We start from the raw sequence: 20,060 nt of genomic DNA, 5'->3' as shown, positions 1-20,060 counted from the left end.
GCCAGCATGTGCATTATTCACATATATTGATCATTGACATGCTACATTGAAAATGTGTCCAAAACTTGCCACTATTCGAAGTATAAGAAAGTCTAAGTAATCAATGATTCTTTGAAATGATCACCATTCTCCTTTAATAGTTTGAGATGGAGTGCAATTTTGGGTTGCAACCCTTCTTCATGCAACTTTTCATTTATCAATAGCAGCTCTTCATAAATGGATGTCTAATATGTCCTCTTGAGCAAAAATTATATGAATACCAATTATTTTATAGAATTCAAAAAAAAAAATTAAACTTTGACTAATGTTGCTATTTCAATGTTTACTGTCGTCAATGGTATAATCAACTTGTCTAAACATCTCTGCAAGTCGTCTCTATTTCGATGCATCCTACCATCAAGACTATGACAAAAATGTTGAAACTTCCTTTGGGGTCATCAATAGTTTGACGCATCTTTTTTTCGATGATGTTGAATACCTGTCAAACCATCTCCCATTTTCATCGATAGTTCGATGTTTAGAACTAGTTGTCTAATGCCACCATGTAACGATGATGGCAATAATTTTTGACGAATTTTTTCGTGGATATATCAAAACCACCCTATGAAAATGATAGAAATAATGACTTAAGTCAAAATTTTGACTTCAATTTAGCGACAGTAGTTTTTGACATTTTTGAGTTGTAATTATGATGAAAAAGTGTTGAAAAAGAGGTCCAAATTTACTAGCGTGCATCTAGTCTTGAAAAGACTCCTTGGGAAGGATTATTCATCGATTCTCTCATTACACAAAGTTCCCCTTACCATTAGATTTTCTCCCTTTTCAAGTCTATTTGGTGGACTCGTAGATCCTCCATGTACTAAAGCATTTTTGCTACTACTTTCAGTTTTCTTCCTAGAATAGTTACACTCAAAGGCTTCATGCCCCTCTTCACCACATTTAAAATAGGTTCCATGAAATCCTTCTCTTCCACAACTACCTTGGTAAGAACTACCACCTTTCCACTCGATCTTTCCTTTCTCATCATTTGTCCACTCAATTTTACCCTTATCTTGCACAACATTGTCAGGTCTAGTATTTTCTCCATAAGATCTACCTCTTCTTCTTTGAAACCTTCCTCCTCTATAAATTTATCTTTGTTTATTCTTGTTTGTCAAGATCTCATCAGCCTCATATGCATATTGATGTGCTTCTTCCACACTATCCAATTTTACAAAACTAATCTCATCTTGAATTGTAGTTTGCAAACCATTCAAATATCTAGCCACTTTCTCTTCCTCAACATCAACATTTCCATATCTTTTGTCTAATAAGTAGAAATCCTCAATATATTATTTCACACTCGTATCATTTTGTCTCAATTTTTGCATCTTCCTCAATAAGTTTACTTGGTAACTAGTAGGGAGGAACTGTAGGAGTTGATAAAATTCAACTCCGCAATGCACCAAGATCACCTACATGCAAATAGCTTGCCAAAGAGAAACCAAAGGAGAAAGAGCTTGAAGCAAACAATGCAAGAGAAAATATTTCACAATAGGAAAATAAAATTTTTCTGTGAATGGATTTACAATGAGTTGAGAAAATACAATGAGAGAGCCCGAATATAAAGGCCTCATGGAAGCTTGTAGAACAAGCTAGAAAGAGCTAGAAGATAAGGTTGACAATTAAACATACTTCCATAAAAAGGTGGAATACACTAGAAGAAAAAACTCCCGTGTTGTCAACAACTCATCAACTACAACTATTAACTAAAGCATTAACCTAAGTAAACTTAAGTAATAAAATAAATAATTATTTACTCTAACACCCTCCTTTAAGTGCAACTTAGGGGAATGCCTTAAGCTCACAAACTAAGATGAAATGCAGAATGGGTCTCGGCAACAAGGTCATGTTAGGTACCCATGTACAATGCAAAGAAATGCAACCTCTCAAAACAAAGAAAGAGGGAAAACCTCATGGGAAAAACCCTCCCCCAAAAAGAGGTAAGAACAAACATGCTAAAAAAATTAAGGAAGGAAGGCCTCAACAAGACCCCCCAAGGACAACTTCCACTAGAAATGGCTCAAGAGACTCTCTCAAAACCATAAGTACAACCAGCCCCCCCCCCCCCCCCAACCCCCAATGAGAGATAGAAAAGACACCAAATCCCCCCTAGAATAATAGAGCCCCTGGAGAAAGAATCGAACCAATGAAACTCCAATGTAGAGTAAACAAGGGAACAAAATAAGGGAACCCCTAAATGAGAGGGAAAACTAGAAGGGCTAGCTGATGCTAAAAGGAGAAAGTATGAGGATCCTGAAAGGGAATCCCCAAGGTAGGTCTGATGACACTATCATGAATGTCCATTATAGAATCTGCAACAAGTGCACCTGGAGTCTCAATGAATGAAGCTGGAGGATCAGGTAGAGCAGAAGAAGAATCCTATAGTGGAGAAAAGCCCTCAACTAGATGTGGTGTGGCAGTCAAAATAGGGATCTCAAGAACAATACAAAGGTTCAAGTATCTAGACTGCACCACATGATGCTCATGTGAAAGAGAAGATGCATGCTCCAAAAATGGAGATGGTGGGAAAAAGTGCAAGAAGGTATAGAGATGGGTGGAAGAATTAATTGTCCCTATAGCAATAAGGCCTCCTATGGCACGATCCTGAATGAAGACTAAATTAGCAGTGAACTCAACTATCTTCCTTGATCTACTACGTGTAATCTAAGAAATCAAGAGAAGGTTGGCAGACAAAGATGGAACATACAATACATCATTGAATACACCATCTTGGATGTGAACTGAACCTTTCCCACAGACTAGTAGGGTAGTGTTATTCCCCATGAGAATATGAGGAATAGGAGAAGCCTCAAGAGTAGAGAAGACACCTTAAGAAGATGTCATATGATGAGAAGCACCTGAAACCAATATCCAAGGAACTTGTGAAGGAGATGCAATGGAAGCCTATAATGCATGACCCTTTCCAAGATCTGATGTAGATAGTGAAGATGTGGAAGAACACTGAAAGGAAAACCCCTGTGAGGTAGAAGAGGATGGAGAAGAAATAGTATTCTTCTGAAGAAGAGCTTGCAAATCTACAATTTGTTTCTCATAGCCATCAAATCTCTTCTGAAAACAATGTGCCTCATCATGAGATCCTTTCTGACAACAGGAACAGGTAGGAGTCTTAGTCTTCTTTTTCTCCTTCTTAGAAGATGATGAACTAGTAGAAGAGGGATCTGATATCTGCTTCGACTTCTGCTCCTATGTATCCTTGACAAGCAATGCTTGCGACTGTGAACCTAAAAGTGAATTCATCTTATTGATCTTGGACTGTTCACGAGTTAATCGATCACAAAATATCTCAAATGAAGGCATCCTGTGTCTATCACCTAAGGCATCCATAGTGGAGTAGAAAGTAGAAGAGTAGATCTAATATTGTCCCCTCAACTTTGAGAGTATTAAAAAAATGCGCTCATCATCTGTTTTGGTTTTCCCACATCCCTGCAAAAGTGTACGCAGAGATTTGAACTTCATCAAGAAGTCCTCAATGATGGGAAAACTAGCTGGTGACAAAGAAGTCAACTATGCATCAAGCTAAAGTGTCTGGGACTCATTCACTATGGCAAGCAAAGTCTAAAATTTGAGCCAATAAGCCCGTGGAGTGGTCAAAACCATCCAAGTGAAACAGTAGACTGTCTGAAATGTTCAATGCAATCAATCCCATGGCTTCATCCATTTTGTTCCTATGCTAAAGAGCCTTAGAAGCTTGTGTACGAATAGTTTGATTCTCATCCAAACATGACCATAAGCCCCTTGACATGAGAAGTCATGTCATTTGTGCCTTCCATGTGTGGTAGTTGTGTGGTGTAAGACGGGTCACAGATGGATCCGCCATTGAGAAAGAAGAAGATGGAAGTAGAAGGGTCTTATTCTGAATTAAATTATAGAAAAGAAAATATCCCCCACCCCCACAACAAATAATATCCCTCAAATGCCACAAAAAATGACTATGGAAAGCAAGAAAAACTAAAAAAGAACCTGGATTATGGATGCAGAGAAGGAGGAAACATAAGCCTCTACTTTGATGCCAAAAATGGGAGCCCAAAAGAAATCAGAATATGATGAAACTAGCACCATTGTCTCCATCTTTGAGTCATCTTTTTGGTGCTTCTTTCGGATTAAAAAAAACCTTTGAATGCTCAAATTATAGCCAAAAAATTGACTGTTGCTCCAAAAGACCACCTTGCTGGAAAATTATAGTCACTGCATTAAAATTGACACTCATACAGCCGTCACCTAGGCATCGCTGGAAAAAAATTTAGTTGCCAAATTGCTGACATCAGTAGTCAGAATGATGACATCACTAACCAAAAAATGATGTCAGCACAAGGTTCGGCAGTAATGACATCAACAACTAAAAAGATGATGTGTCACCCGAAAAAGTGATGTCAGCAACCAGTTTGTTGATGTGGGACGACTGTAGAATTATGTCACCCACCAGAGTAGTGACAAGTGATGGAGCACCAATGGTGGTGGCACCCAGGAGCAGAACTCGACAGCGCTGCACTATTGGCAGAGGCGGAGTACGACAGGGGCACGAGCCTCGGCGAGGGTTGGGCATCGCGTGAGCAGTGCGGCCAAGCCTAAGCGAAGTGCAAGTGGCACACGAGCGGCCCTGCGATGGTGCACGAGCACTGCTGCGACAACAGCCCTTTTTTTATTGTTTTTTTTTTCATCTGTACGACTACACAACAACTTGTAGGGAGCTAAAAAAAAATTCCCTGACCCCTGGAAGCCAAATTCAACAAATTTTATATGAATCTTGATTGTAAATGGCCTTTCGGATCCAATGGTAGCGTCTGTTTGGGCCCAAAGTGCTCCAAAAAATTTCTCTACCCCCAAACTGAAGAAATATACACAAACAAACTAAGGTTTGTGTCTCCAAATCACAGCTTCAAAAATCCTTCGAACAAGAAGCAACAGGGAGGCTCTGATACCATGTAGGAGTTGATAAAATTTGACTCCACAGTGCACCAAGATCACCTGCATGCAAATAGCTTGCCGAAGAGAAACCAAAGGAGCAAGAGCTTGAATCAAACAACGCAAGAGAAAATATTTCACAATAGGAAAATGAAATTGCTATGTGAATGGATTTACAATGAGTTGAGAAAATACAATGAGAGAGCTTGAATATAAAAGCCTCATGGAAGCTTGTAGAACAAGCTAGAAAGAATTAGACGATAAGGTTGAGAACTAAGCATACTTCCACAAAAAGGTGGAATACACTAGAAGGGAACAAACTCTCGTGTTGTCAACAACTCATCAACTACAACTATTAACTAATGCATTAACCTAAGTAAAATTAAGCAATAAAATAAGTAATTATTTACTCTAACAGGAACTTCTTCAATTTATTCACCATCTTCATCCATGTCCTAATCTTATCTTTCCCTTTCATTTGTCTGTGAATTTGTGAATTTTCTCACCAAAGAAAACCATGGCCCTTCAACTTGGTGACTTCTATTTTCACTTTTCTATAATCAAGGATGCCTTCAAATTTAAAGAACTTCTCCATCTTAGAGATTCAATCTAACAAGGCATTGGTATCCAACTTCCCATCATAAATATAAACTTCAATAGAAGGTTTAGAATGTACCCTACATAAAACTCTTGAAATATTTTCTTCATCCTCTTCTACTTTAGGTTCAGGATTAGGTGCCACCGCTTCTTCATCATCACTAAGATCATCAAGATGTACTCCTCTCCTTTGGGTTGTCTCAATAGCATCAAGTCTAATTGCAACTTGTCTCAACCTATTCATTATCGCATTATTAGCATTTTCTCTACTGTGAACCATTTTTACAATAGGTTCATTCAAGATCATAACCCCTGCAAGTTATAGGTCAAATCTCATATTTTTCGCCCTATAACCAAATCCACTTAGGGCTCTGCATGATTCAATCTCCATAATGATGAAACCTTTCTTCTACTACCACCAAAAACAAGGAGAAGATTGAAAGGGAGGACCAAATCCACACCTAAAAATCAACCAACCCTTGTTGAGTTACACAACAGAAGAAATTCTCAAAGAATAACACCAAAATGAGAGAGAGCCAATAAAGTTTCATTTACTTATCATGTTTCATCATACATGCCAAGATGTGAGGCCTTTCAAGTTATGGCTAATTCAGAGATCCAAATACAAAATATCCTCCAGCATGTGAGATATATGATCTCTTCTACCTCCTCTCTCTCATCGTCTCACACTAACTAACCTAGACTAAGATCCTCTATTTATACTTGCCAAAATGGCTTACACAAGTTTCTAGCTCACACATTCAAGAAGGTCAACCAAAAAATGGTCTACATGCATCCCAATATTCGATCACATATATTAGATCATGACCAAAACTTAAATACAAAGGTTGGATCTCAAATAAGAACTAGACAAACAACTTAGTAAAAGAAGAACAAGACATCACTGAACAACATCCACAAAGAGTCACCGAGGCACTTGACAAAGACATAACAAAGACCACTTGGCAAAAAAAGAACCTGAGCCACTCAATGAATGAAGGAAGAAACACATCCACCAAGCCAATGAAAATGAAGTCACTGAGCAAGTTCATAATGATAACCAAGAAAATATCTACTGAGCAAGATAGCAGTGCAACCCGAGATGCGCATGCATCAACAAAAAAATATCACATGTATCAAATTGGTTTTTTTTACTAATAAAGTTAATATGAGGATTATATTTGATCTCAAAAGTGATAGAATTGGTTGAGGATAATGCTTGAAACATTTTTTGGAAGCATGGGAATAAAGTAAGATGTGCATATAAATCAATTAAAAGTAACAACTATTGAAACGAATGCACACCAAGTAGATATAGATCGATCTAAATGCACCAAAACGAAATCTAACACCAAAATAAAAATGGAGATGTAAGAAAGTGTGTTCACCAAAATGTACAATAGAAAATGGTGAGAAATGTCAAGATATAGATCACTCACCAAATCATATTTTGCATTGGACTTAAAACCCACCCTAAAACCAATCTGATTAGTACAACCCAAAAAGGATGAAGGGGTGGTAATGCAATGTCTATGCAGAAGGGGGATTTGGGTACTCCTAATTGAATAGAGTGTGGTTATGATATGTATATATATGAAAAATAATTATTCTATGGTACAAGAAATTTTTAATAGAAATAAATGATATCATATCTAATGTATAAAAGTGAGTGGAAGAGTAAAATAGGAGGAATGAACTCAGCGTGAAACTTCTAGTGGACAAATGAACTTCAAGTCTACTTTTGACTATCACAAAGTTACCAAAATCAAAAATGGTTATGGATTTGGCATCTAAAACCTATAAAATCTTACTATGATAATATGATATCCAAAGGACAACGTCAATGTAAGTCTACCTAGACCCAAGAAGTTGACCTAGTCTTAGAGACACAAAAGCTAGTAAATTTTGTATAAGATTTGTCACTAGTTTTGTACCATAAAAATCCATATCTAAAACTACACTACTTGTTCTTGAACACAAGAAATAAGGGGAAATATTTTGATCCAAGAGAATCCTAGGTCTAAGGGAAATCTAGCATCACCTGAAAATATTATCTAGTTTGTCAATGAAAGCTATCATAGAGTAGGGTTATTATTTTTGGAAACTTACTTTTTTGGTAAGTTGGTTGTTGGAGCTCAGAATGTTCAGATTTCTTCCTTATGGGTTCAGTTTGGATAAATAGACCTTCCAGTAAGGTTTCATTCCAAGACTAAGTCTAGTTTCGAAGATATTGAGAATTTTTGGTATTGGTGGCAGGGTATGGAAACTTTGAACTTAGTTTTGAAGGCTTTAGAGGCTCCAAAAAAGAGGTCAAATGTCAACTAATTGGAGCTTACAAGAGTTAAGAACTATAGAGAAGTTTGTCTCATTTCCAAAATGGGGTCTTAGTAACCACATAAGACAATTGGTGATGAGTTATTGTCCCTAGAAGTTGCATTAACTGATATTGAAGAAAATGAAATTTCTTCAAATTTTATTTTGAGCTCAAAAGTTTATTCTTACAAAATAATATATGAATAATAAAATATTAGGGTTGGTAAACCTCAAATTTTATGGTTAAAGTCTCTAGAACCTTCTTGGGCGGTTAAAAATTGCCTATATAAAGATTGTTTATAGGGTTTTCTAGGATAGAGTTGGGGATATATATGGTAGCTCTGGCTAACAGAATTTGCATGTGTTTTTGTATGTCATATTTTTAAATTTTTTTTTTTTAAATTGGAGATAATAGAAATAAAGTTCCCTCTTCTTGCAATTTGTTGTTATTTTTCTATTGTGTATGTGTTAATAAGGGGAGTACCCTTCATCAAATTGTGTCAGAGAATAAGTTTCTGAGTTTGTAGATAGATTGTCAAACATGAGGCAGTTGGTATTGGGACTATGGTTGTGGGTTAGAGTGATGAGTATGAAAATTCCTTTACAAAGGAGTCGTGTTAGAAGAGAAAGGGTTATGATAGAAGATGGTTTAAGAGCCCTCTAGAGACAAGTACAAGAAATGCAAGAGTATCTTCTTAGAGGAATAAATATTGTGGAAAGAGATGAAAGTGAGGATGAATTTTAAGAACAAGGGTACATTGAACATGAAGCAAGAGAAGTGGTTAGGGATCCTGAGGAGGAAAGGTTTTTGAGGGTCATTTCTAGGATTGGAAAAAGATCCAAGATTTAAGTCCTTGCATTTTAGGGAAATACTAACCTAGAAGAGTTGATCAACTAGATTAATGATCTAGAAGAATATTTTGAGTATTAAGATATCAAAGATCTTAAGTGGATCAAATTTGAAAAGGCCAAATTGTAAGGTCATATGAAAATTTTGCGGTAGGAGATTTAGTTGGAAAGGTATAAGAAAGGAAAAAAGGAAATCACAAGATGGTAGTGGACGGTGAAGAAATCAAAGGGAAAATTTATTCATTTTTATAATGAGCTTGATCTACTCAAGAAAAGGAAAGGATTGAAACAATGGAAAGATCTATTTAGGAATATACATAAGAGTTCTATCAAGTCTTCATTGGAATAGGACTTGTAGAAGATGATAAAGAAAAATTTGCACATTGTCTTAATGTGTTAAGGAAAATTATTTAGGAGGATTTTAGTCTGGTTAGAATGAATAGTATTAAATAATCTTACCAGACAGTCCTAAGTGTAGAAGAAAAGTTGAACAATAAGTTTGAACGAAAGAAAGGAATAAGAGGTTGTAGTGCAACATATAGAGGATGGTCTTAAGGAGGAAGAAATAAAGATCAGCAAAAGACTGATGAGTTAAGTAGAAATCAAAATTAGAGGAGAAATAAATTCAATCATTCTCATAATAAAAATAACACAAATTGGAGATGAAAGGGAAGAGGGAGAGGACTAGGGAGAGGAAGCTTTTGCAGGACATGTTTCCATTATGGAGAAGAAGGGCATAGATCTTATGAGTGTCTTCAACATCGAGGGAGAACCAATAGAAGAATAGAGGAAAATTTACAATTTTTTTGTGTAAATGAGTATGTTAAGACATCATATCCTAAAGATGTTAAAAAAGATGAGAAGTCCTACTTACTAGAAGAGCCTTGAGTGATGAGAATGAACTTAAGAAAATGATTTTTTTTTTATGCACAAGGTGTAAGTGTAATGGTAAGGTATGCATTGTCATGTATATAGTGGTAGCACAAATGGTCTTGTTTCAGAGGAATGGTTGATAAGTGGAAATTAGAGAGAAAGAAGCATTTGAATCCCTATCAGATAAAGGATCATAAGGCTTCAGTTATGAACAATTATTGGTAAAGTTCAAGATTGAGAACTATCATGATGAGATGTTGTATGATACTATGCATTTGGATTTTTGTCATTTGTTTTTAGGGAGGGCCTAGCATATTGATTTTTATGTAGTACATGATGAGTGTGCAAATACCTATGCTTTGACAAAGGATGGATTTTGACACAAGCTAAAGTCATTGAAAGAATTGGAAGAAAAGGTATGTAGTAATGTAAGAATATTCGTATTTGATGGGAAGAAATTCCTAGAATGAATAAGGCATGAGCATATGTGTTTTACTTTAATTCTAAAATCTAGAAAAGAGGAAGTGGAAGATGTACCTACAGAAGTTATAGAGTTATTAGATAAGTTTCAAGATATTGTATTTGATAATGTACCTGATGGATTACCACCAATGAGAAGGATCAATCACCAAATGGACTTGATTCTAGGGGCTAGTTTGCCAAATAAGGGAGCTCATAGAATGACTCCATTAGAAAGTGAAGATTTGAACAAACATGTATAGGAGTTGTTGTAAAAAGGGTTGATTTGAGACAGTTTAGATCCATGTGTTGTATCAGCAATACTAGCACCAAAGAAAAATGGAGAACGGAGGATTTGCATAGATTCTCAAGTTGTCAATAAAATCACTATCAAGTGTAGATTTCCCTAGCCAAAATGGATGGCATTATGGATTGTTTGAGTAAATCTATGTGTTTCACAAGAATACACCAAGTCCAAATCGGAGGAGGTAAATGGAAGAGAGCTTTCAAGACAAAGGAGGAATTGTTTGAGTTATTAGTCATGCCTTTTTGGCAAAAACATATAAGGACATTGACACAATGTTCTATCTCATGGAAACCTTTTTGGGTAAAAACCACAATCAACTAATCATCACAATTGGGCTCCAACTTAGTACATAAAGAGTTGCAACACTTGACACATTTTCTTTCATAAACTCAAGCTTCAATCTTTATCATTGAAATAAATCAACTCAAAATAACTCAATGGATACAACCATTTGCTTATTAAAACAAAAACATAAATGAGGAAATAATGAAATACTAGTCAACAACATCTATGACTAAAATATGAAGCTACTACAATACTGATCATTGTAGTTGTTTAAATTTTGATATCTGTTCTCCAACCTGACCCTTCATTTACCTCCCTTTAGAATTTAGTACAACTACAAAAGGAGCATTCACTGAAATGTTAGACTTTGAAACTGATATTATTCAATCTTGTTTACACACTCACCTCAGATGCATAAAAAATTTCAGCACTTTATTTTTCAAAACAATCCTTGCAATAAGCACACACCATCTCACTTATCTTACTTTCTTGAGTAAATCATATTTGCAACTATAGCATGCTACACCCTATTCAAAAACATCTTACAATGGTTCCCCTTGTGGTTTTTAAAAACTACCCTCACACATTGCTATTATAGACTTACTCATTTAATGGAGTCCTGTTTTGAAAAACTATCATTCTCCCTTTTTGCAAAAAAATCCAACACTCAAAAACCAATCACTTCTGTTATAAACATCCAAGTGTTTTTTTGTCACTTAGCACACCCTCTACTTGTACTCTTGCAAAGAGAGGTCATAAGTTCAAATCCCAATGGGGGTAGGATATGTACACCTCATTTGTAGTGCAGTTAGGTACCTCCTGAAAAGGAGTACGAGGTAGTCTCATATCACTATCATCGTATGTCAACCCAAAAACTATGGTTGGTGTCATGGACTATAAAAGCCCCTTTCCTTTCCTTTTTCCTTTCACTAACTCATATCTATCACAAACTCTTTCATGTCTAGAAAACCATTAAAACCAAAAAAAATGGCAGCTAAAAAAACTTTTCATTCCGGATATTGTTTGTATTTTTTTGAAAAAATTAGTATAACAGTAGCATTAAATCATTATCTAATAATTTCAAAAGTAAAAGACATTCATTTTCACTCGTCATATCTTTTGGAGGATGGTTTGAAGTCGTCATAGATTATCTGTGTTACACCTATAAGATCTTTTTAATTTTTAAGAGCCTCATAGCATAGTTACAATGAAAGATCATTTTTACTTTTTGAAATGAAATCCATGCATTTCAACTAACCAATTGCATTCTTAAGAAAATGATTTGAGCATCTTCTCAACTTTCCTTCATAACTAGTTGCCTTAATGCAATGATTTCACCAAAAGCAATATGCTCGATGATATACCCATGCATGTCTTTTTCTTTCTTTTTTTGCAGTCAATTAATCATAATAATTGTATGTGACCTTTGTAAGTTTGCATATGCCACCAGATTCAGTATTTAACTTACTAATATTGGCAACATATGCAAATTACTAACATGCTCTGAATTTGCATATCTACCCAGATTCCTATCATTATATTTGCCCAAATTCTTGTCATTACATTTAAGGCCAAAATATTTCACTACGAAAAATGAAAAATAGTTACACTTTTGGCATGTGTATTATTGCTAAGAAACTACAAAGTTGTTTTAAACTATCATCTACAATCTATGGAACATGGTGGATGCAATTATATGTCACAAAGTCAGGGCCAAACATACATGTGGATATTGACTTCCTGCAATTGCATTACAAGCATTAACAAATCAAAGCTTTGACTTCTATTCATCAAGAAAGCATGACAAATCAAGGTTCTAACTCACTAAGAAAGCATATAAACTAGAATAACCATAGAACATGGCAGAATAACCATCAAGAAACAAAGGTGACAAAAAGGAAAGTTTCTAACAATCTCCCCTATTTTTCATTAATGGAAACCCCATACTGAAATAATGTGCTATGAGAATATAACTCCTCTTGAATGGTACTACTACTCCTTTGGCGTGACAATCTCCCCTATTTTTCATTAATGGAAACCCCATACTGAAATAATGTGCTATGAGAATATAACTCCTCTTGAATGGTACTACTACTCCTTTGACGTAACAATCTCCCCTATTTTTCATTAATGGAAACCCCATACTGACATAATGTGCTATGAGAATATAAATCCTCTTGAATGGTACTACTACTCCTTTGATGTATAAATGATCACGAAATTCAACACAATTTAAATTTTGGGATGAGAGATAAAACGTTTAAGCACATCCCCTAAAAGTAGGTTCACCAGTGCGGTTCTCCTAAATTATTCAAAGAATTCTCAAGGTACTGATTGGTAAATATATCAGTCTCTTATTCATTGATATAAACACATTCCAGCTTGATAACATGGTAAGCAACTTGTTCTAATTTTAAAAAATGAAATCTGATTGGAATGTGTTTGGTTTGTGAATACATAACCAGATTCTTTGAAATATCAATGGGGTTAATTCTCTCTATGTATCTATATAATCAAAAAAAATAAAAAACTTTAAAATCAAGAAATGTGTGTTTCATCCATATTACCTACATACACCATGACATGGCTATAATGTACTCAACTTTTGTTGTGGATAATGAAGTGCAGGATTGTTTTATACTTAGCCATGAAACAAGACAACCGTCAAGGAAAAAGGCACCACCACTTGCGCTTTTCTTATCATCAACTGAACCACCCCTATCTAAATTAGTGTATGTTGTTAAATTAAAATTAGAACATTTAGAATAGCACAAACCAAGATTGACCATTCCTTCTAAATGCTTGAAGATCATTTTAACTGTTTACACATGAGTTTCCTTAGGCATGGCTTGAAATCATGCAACATAACCAACAGCGTGCATTGTATTAGGTTTAGTGGTTGCAACAAACAGTAAAATTCCTACCATTGATCTACAAAAAGTCTAATCAACACATGGAGATACATCTTTCCTTAGCTTACAACTAGTTTCTATTGGATTATTAACCATATCAGAATCCTCCAATCTTAACTTTTTCAGCACCTCTCTATTGTATTTGGATTGAGAAATAAAGATTCCATCATCTTATTGATGAATTTGTAGCCCGAGAAAGTAGGATAACTCTCACAACATAGACATTTCAAACTCTTTTTAATATTAGCAATGGATTCCATTGTCGTTATAGTACAATCACTTCTAACAAAATCAAATCATTGACATAAACAACCACAATAATAATGTTGTTACCTTCTTTAACATGTATTTTTTTATCCACGTATCCTTTTTTGAAGTCTTATTGTTGTAGATATCTATCTAGCCTATCATACTAAGTTCTTAGAGATTGTTTAAGCCCATATAGTGCCTTCTTTAGCCTGCACACATAATCAAGATTATTGGTCAAAATGAAACCTTCAAGTTGTTCAACATACGCTTCTTCATTCAAGTCACCATTCAAGTATGTTGATTTAACATCCATTTGGTAAACTTTAAAACCTCTAAATGAAGCAAAAGCAAGGAACACTTTAATCTCTTCTAACCTTGCTATCAAAGAAAATGTTTCATCATAATCTACTCCTTCAATATAAGAGTAAACTTTGCAAATTAAGCATGCTTTATTCCTTACCACTTTACCGACTTCATTTACTTTATTGTGGTACACCCATTTAGTGCCAATGACATTTTTATCCTTGGGCCTAGGCAAAAGTTCTTATGTGTTTCTCATTTGGATCTGTTCTAATTCCTCTTTCATAGTAGCAAACCAATTTTTGTCTTTGGCTGCCTCTTCAAAACATTTAAGCTCAACCAAGGAAAGTAAAGAAATGTCCTCATCTTCATCGTAATTAACATTCTTTCTAGCGGCTCAGGTTCTTCTCTCAAGTAACACTTGATCAATAGGATGATTTCTTTGCACAATTTAGAAGGGGTTTTGGAAGAAGAGATACCTAATTCATCAAATGGTGCATGCTCAGTTTTATGTGTATCTTCAGCTTCATCATTAGAGGAGGAACTCTTATCACTTTGCAAATGTGCCTTTTTCTTGTGAATTTTCTTCGACATTATTTGTTGTCCCAACATGTGAAGAAGGAGAAGATGGAGACACAACAATGTTAATCTCTTTTGTTTGCCCATTGTTAGTGGTGTTCACATTCTCACAAGACTCGTTAGTGACTTTATGAATCTTAACATTTGTACTTTCAACAATTTTGTAAAGCTTTTTGTTATAACATTTAAAATTTTTTTATTTTTTTCAGAAAAGTAGCCAAGAAAGATACATTCATCTAATCTAGAATCAAATTTGCCCAAATTATAGTCATCTTTTCTAATGTAACAAGGACTACCAAAAGCTTTGAATCATTTAACAATAGTCAATTTACCTTTCCATGTTTCATATGGTGTCTTCTTATACCGTGCTCTCAGCAAAGTTCTAATTTGTATGTGTATAGTTGTATGTGCAGCTTCCCTCCAAAAGTTGTCACTTACTTTTTGCTTCATTCATCATGCAACAAGTCATTTCTTGATTGTTCTATTCTTTCTTTCCACAATACCATTGTTTTTGTGGAGTTCTAGGGGCTGAAAATTTCTCTCTTAATTCCATGAAGCTCACAAAAACCCACAAACCCACAGAAGTAAATTCACTACCATTGTCAAAACATGGACTATTGACTTTGAATCCATCTCATTTTCAACCAAGGCCTTAAAAGCTTTAAACTTTTCTAAAGATTCTATTTTTTCTTTAAGAAATGCAACCCATGTCATAAATGAAAATTCATCAAGCAATAACATAAAATATCTCTCGCCTTGTAAGCTTGTTGTCCTTGTAGGCCCACATAAATCTATATGAACCAGCTCAAGAAGTTTAAAGTCGTAAAGTTTTTTTGACTTGAAAGAGGTTCTTGTTTTCTTTCCCATTTGCCAATTTTTCCAAGTGATGTTTGTTGGTTTTTCTAGCAATGGAACGTCTCTCACAAGTTCCTTATTGTTGATCTTGGCAATATTTTCAAAGTTAATGTTCCCAAGCCTTTTATGCCAAAGTCATGCTTCACCCACTTGACTAAAATAGAAGGTCTCAATGAATTTAAATATTGTTCGCCACCCTTGTGGCATTGACGACATGTGTGTTCATTTCCTTTACTAATGGTGCAACAGTTTGAATTAAAGGAAAGAACGTACCCTTGATCACACAACTAATTTACACTTAATAAATTATGTGTTTTGGACCTTTGATATATAACACATTCTCAACTTTTTTTGTTTCAGTATTATTCAACATTTGAGTACTAATACCAACAACTTCAGTTGAAGAACTACCTCCAAATCTAATTTTCACCCATTCGTTTTCTGAAATGTAAGAAATTTACTCAAATCACTATTCATGTCTAGAAAAACCACTATCAATATACCAAATATCTTTTTCATTTCTTGCAAGAAGCACAATTTGCACAACTAAAGCTTTAAGAGGTGCCTCTTGACGTATTATCCTCCAAACTTTAGTAACCATTCATTTGGCCTTGGCTTTAGTATTGTTGACAGTTGACATTTTAACTTCCAAAGGACTCCAAGGAGCTTCTGTTAGAGTACTAAAACTTTCTTCTAGTAATAAATCTGCAATTTGTGGTTTTCTGTCCAAAGTAATTACAAGCAAAATAGAAACCATGAAAGAAATATTTATTAAACATGTTCATGTGATCTGGTTTAAAGGTAGGAGGTTGCTCATCATTTGAAAATCGTTCTTATATTTATAGCGATGTAGAACATTGACCATTCTCAACTCCAAAACCTCTTTTGTCTGATGCTGATTTTTGAGAAGGAAAGATATTATCTAATGACATGTTTTTGTATTGATTTGTTACTTCTTGACTCAACAACATTGTGGACTTTCCAATGTTTGTACGTGAGACAACCTCAGCTTCCAATTTACAAATGTTCTTCTATTTTATCTCAATTTGATACTCCAACTCCTCTTATATCCTTTTGGCTTACTCAATATGATTCTTTGAATCATTGAGAAGTTTCCCAACTTCACAAAGCAACACAGTTGTCTTCAAAATGACATAGTGGGCTTCATTTTTTCTTGGCTTTCCTTGCAGCAGTAGAAATGAGATTATGATTTTTCTTCTTAAGTTTCTTTATTTCAGAAAGGCCAGACACTAGTTCAAGTCCTAAATCCACTTCATCATCTTCCATATCATCATGCTTGACATCCTTTTGGTCATCAATTTGAGTATCTTCCTTGGACAAATAAGAAATGTCACTTTCAAGATTATTACCATATGTAGCATGCAGTTGTTCCCAAATTTCCTTTGGTGTACCAAAATGCAAATATTTCTCACATTGAAAATCAGCTAAACACCTTTAAATAGCACTCATTTCCTTTACATTATTGTCAAAGGCTATCTTCTCATTTACAACGTTTAAGGACATCATAGAAGGCACATAATCAGCTCTAATGCAATTCCAAACATTAAACCCAGAACATTTAATATAAGTCAGCATCCTATAGCTCCAAAAAATGAAGTTAGTGCCATCAAACTTAGGAAACCCACATTTTTCATGCTCTATCAAATTCAAATCATCAACAACCATAAACAATATTTCATCATTGTGATTGTCATCCTCACTACTATAAAAATTATTGATGTCATCCTTAGGGTAAAGAATTTTCTTAGATTTATCAGATTTCATATTTCCTCTTACAAATTTTCTAGTTCTTTTAAACCTTGAGATTATTTCATCATTATTGTTATCTTCTTTCTCAAAAGGGAAATTTTGAAGCAAATTGACCAATTTTACCACAGTTAAAACATTCCAAAGCTAGCTTGTCATGTCATACGTGCTTTCTTACAAGATAAGTTATATTTCATCACTTGAATTTTCTTTTGAACTTTTACTAGGCTTTTGCTTCTTCTCCTTTACAATTTTAGCAGTCTTTAATGTTGTTTCCCTCTTTGATGACACTTCAACATTTTTCCACATTTCATATGCAGCCAAGATACCATGCAGTTTATCCACCGTAAGTGTCCAAATCTAACGTCTCTTCAACAATAGGGACTTCAGCATTGAATTCCAAACGAAGAGTGCATGAAATCTACAACCACCTTTTCATCAATTTTATCACTAAGTCCCTTAAAGGCATTCACAACTGCATCGACTCTTAGAAAATATGCAACAACAATCTCATCTTCTTTCATATGAATGCCTTCGAAAAAAAAAAAATCAGTCTCCTTTTTCCTTTCTTATTTTATCGTCACCATGATAAGCGGTGAACAGCTTGCCCCACACATCTTTGGCTAACTCATTGTGCATCACCTTACAGAATCCTGATTTAGAGAGACCACATAAAAGTGCATTCATATATTTTGCATTGTTTCCAAAATCCTTCTCACCATCAACATCAGTAGGGGCTCAAGATTGAATAGTATATCCATTGCCCACACTCCTGTAAACATCAAAACTGAGAGACATAATGTAGGTTTTAATACGAGCAATCTAAAAGTCATAGTCAGTCCCATCAAACAGAGGAGCATGGTTGGCGGCTAGACCTTCTAAGGTACTCATGGTGATACAGGACAAACCTACTCTCAGGATTTGAGATTTTGGTAAGAAAGAACCAGCTCTGATACCAATTGAAAATGAAAGAAACTATTGAGAGGGAGAGGAAGGGGGCGGGAAGGGCATGACATAGTATTTTTTTTAAATATTACAACTTTAGGCTCAACAAGCAAGAACACGTTGCAAGAAAATACGACATTGACACAATGTTTTATCTCCTAGAAACCTTTTTTAGTAAAAACCATGGTCAACTAATAATCAGAATTGGGCTTCAACCAAGTACATAAAGAGTTTCAACTCTTAACACAATTTCTTTCAAGAACTCAGGCTTCAACCTCTATCACTGAAAGCAACCATTTTCCTATGAAAATAGGAACATTAACGAGGAAACAATGAAATACCAGTCAGCAACATCTATCACTAAAATATGAAGATACTGCGATACTGATATTTCTGACTGTTCAACTTTTGATATTTGTTCTCCAACCCGGCCCTTCATTTATCTCCCTTCAGAATCCGGTATAGCTACATATGGAGTATTCAGTAAAAATATTATCTTTTGAATCTGATAGTATTCAACCTGGTTTTTCTTCTTGTTTACAAACTCAACCTCTTATGCATACAACACTTCAGCACTTGATTTTTCAAAACAGACCTTGCAACAGGCACACACCATCTCAATTATCTTACTTTCTTGAGCAAATCAGATTTGTAATTTTAGCACACTACTCTCTATTCAAAAACATCTTATGGTGGTTCCCCTTGTGGTTTCTGAAAACTAACCTAACACATTGCTACTGCAGACTTGCTCATTGAATGGAGTCCCTTGTTTTTAAAAACTATCACGCTCCCTTTTTACGAAAACTATCCAATACTGATAAACCAATGACAACCGCTACAAACATCCCAGTGTTTTTTTTGTCATTTCTTAGCACACCCTTTTAACTCTTGATTCACCAACACAACCCTTTCACACCCAGAAAACCATTAAAACTAAAAATAGCATCTAAAAAAAGCTTTTCCTTCCGCACACTATTTGTATTTTTCTGCAAAAAATCAGTATAATAGTAGCATTGAATCATCCTATAATGGTTTCAAAAGGAGAAGACACATTCATTTTCACTTGTCATATCTTTTGAATGATGGTTGTCATATCTTTCTAATGATGGTTTGAACTCATTCCGATTACTCTGCATTACACACATAATTTTAAGATCTTTTTAAATTTTAAGAGCCTCATAACACAGCGCCAATGAAAGATCATTTTTACTTTTGAGAAATGCAATGCATACTTACAGTTCAACTCACTAATCACCTTTTTGAGAAAATGATTTGCGCATCTTACCAGCTTTCATTCACAATTGATTGCCTTGAAAATGATTTCACCAAAAGCAATATGCTTGATGATATACCCATGTATGTTGTCATTTTAATTTTTGCAGTCAATTAATCATAAGCATTGTACACAACCTTTGTAAGTTTGCATATAGTGCTAGATTTAGTATTCAACTTGTTTATTCGGGCTCAATTAATATTAGCTACATAGGCAAATTAATGACATGCTCTGAATTTGCATATCTGCCCACTTGTTACATTTTAGGCCAAAATGGTTCACCACACTAAAACAAAAAACACTTACACATTTGGCATGTTTGTATTATTGTTAAGAAACTCCAGAGATGTTTTAAAATGTCATCTACAGTCCATGGCACATGACGGATGCAGTCATCTATCACAAAGTCAGGCTCAAACATACATGTGGATACTGATTGCAAGAGTCGACTAGCATCAACACATATCAACACATATAAGAGAGCCCTATTGATCAACACATATAAGTGCACCAAAATGTGAAGCTGCTACAT

The sequence above is a fragment of the Cupressus sempervirens genome, chromosome 10 (assembly GCF_028749045.1).
Source record: "Cupressus sempervirens isolate cs-2001-9-10 chromosome 10, ASM2874904v1, whole genome shotgun sequence".
NCBI classification, from domain to species: Eukaryota; Viridiplantae; Streptophyta; class Pinopsida; order Cupressales; family Cupressaceae; genus Cupressus; species Cupressus sempervirens.
Note: the sequence above shows the minus strand (reverse complement) of the source record.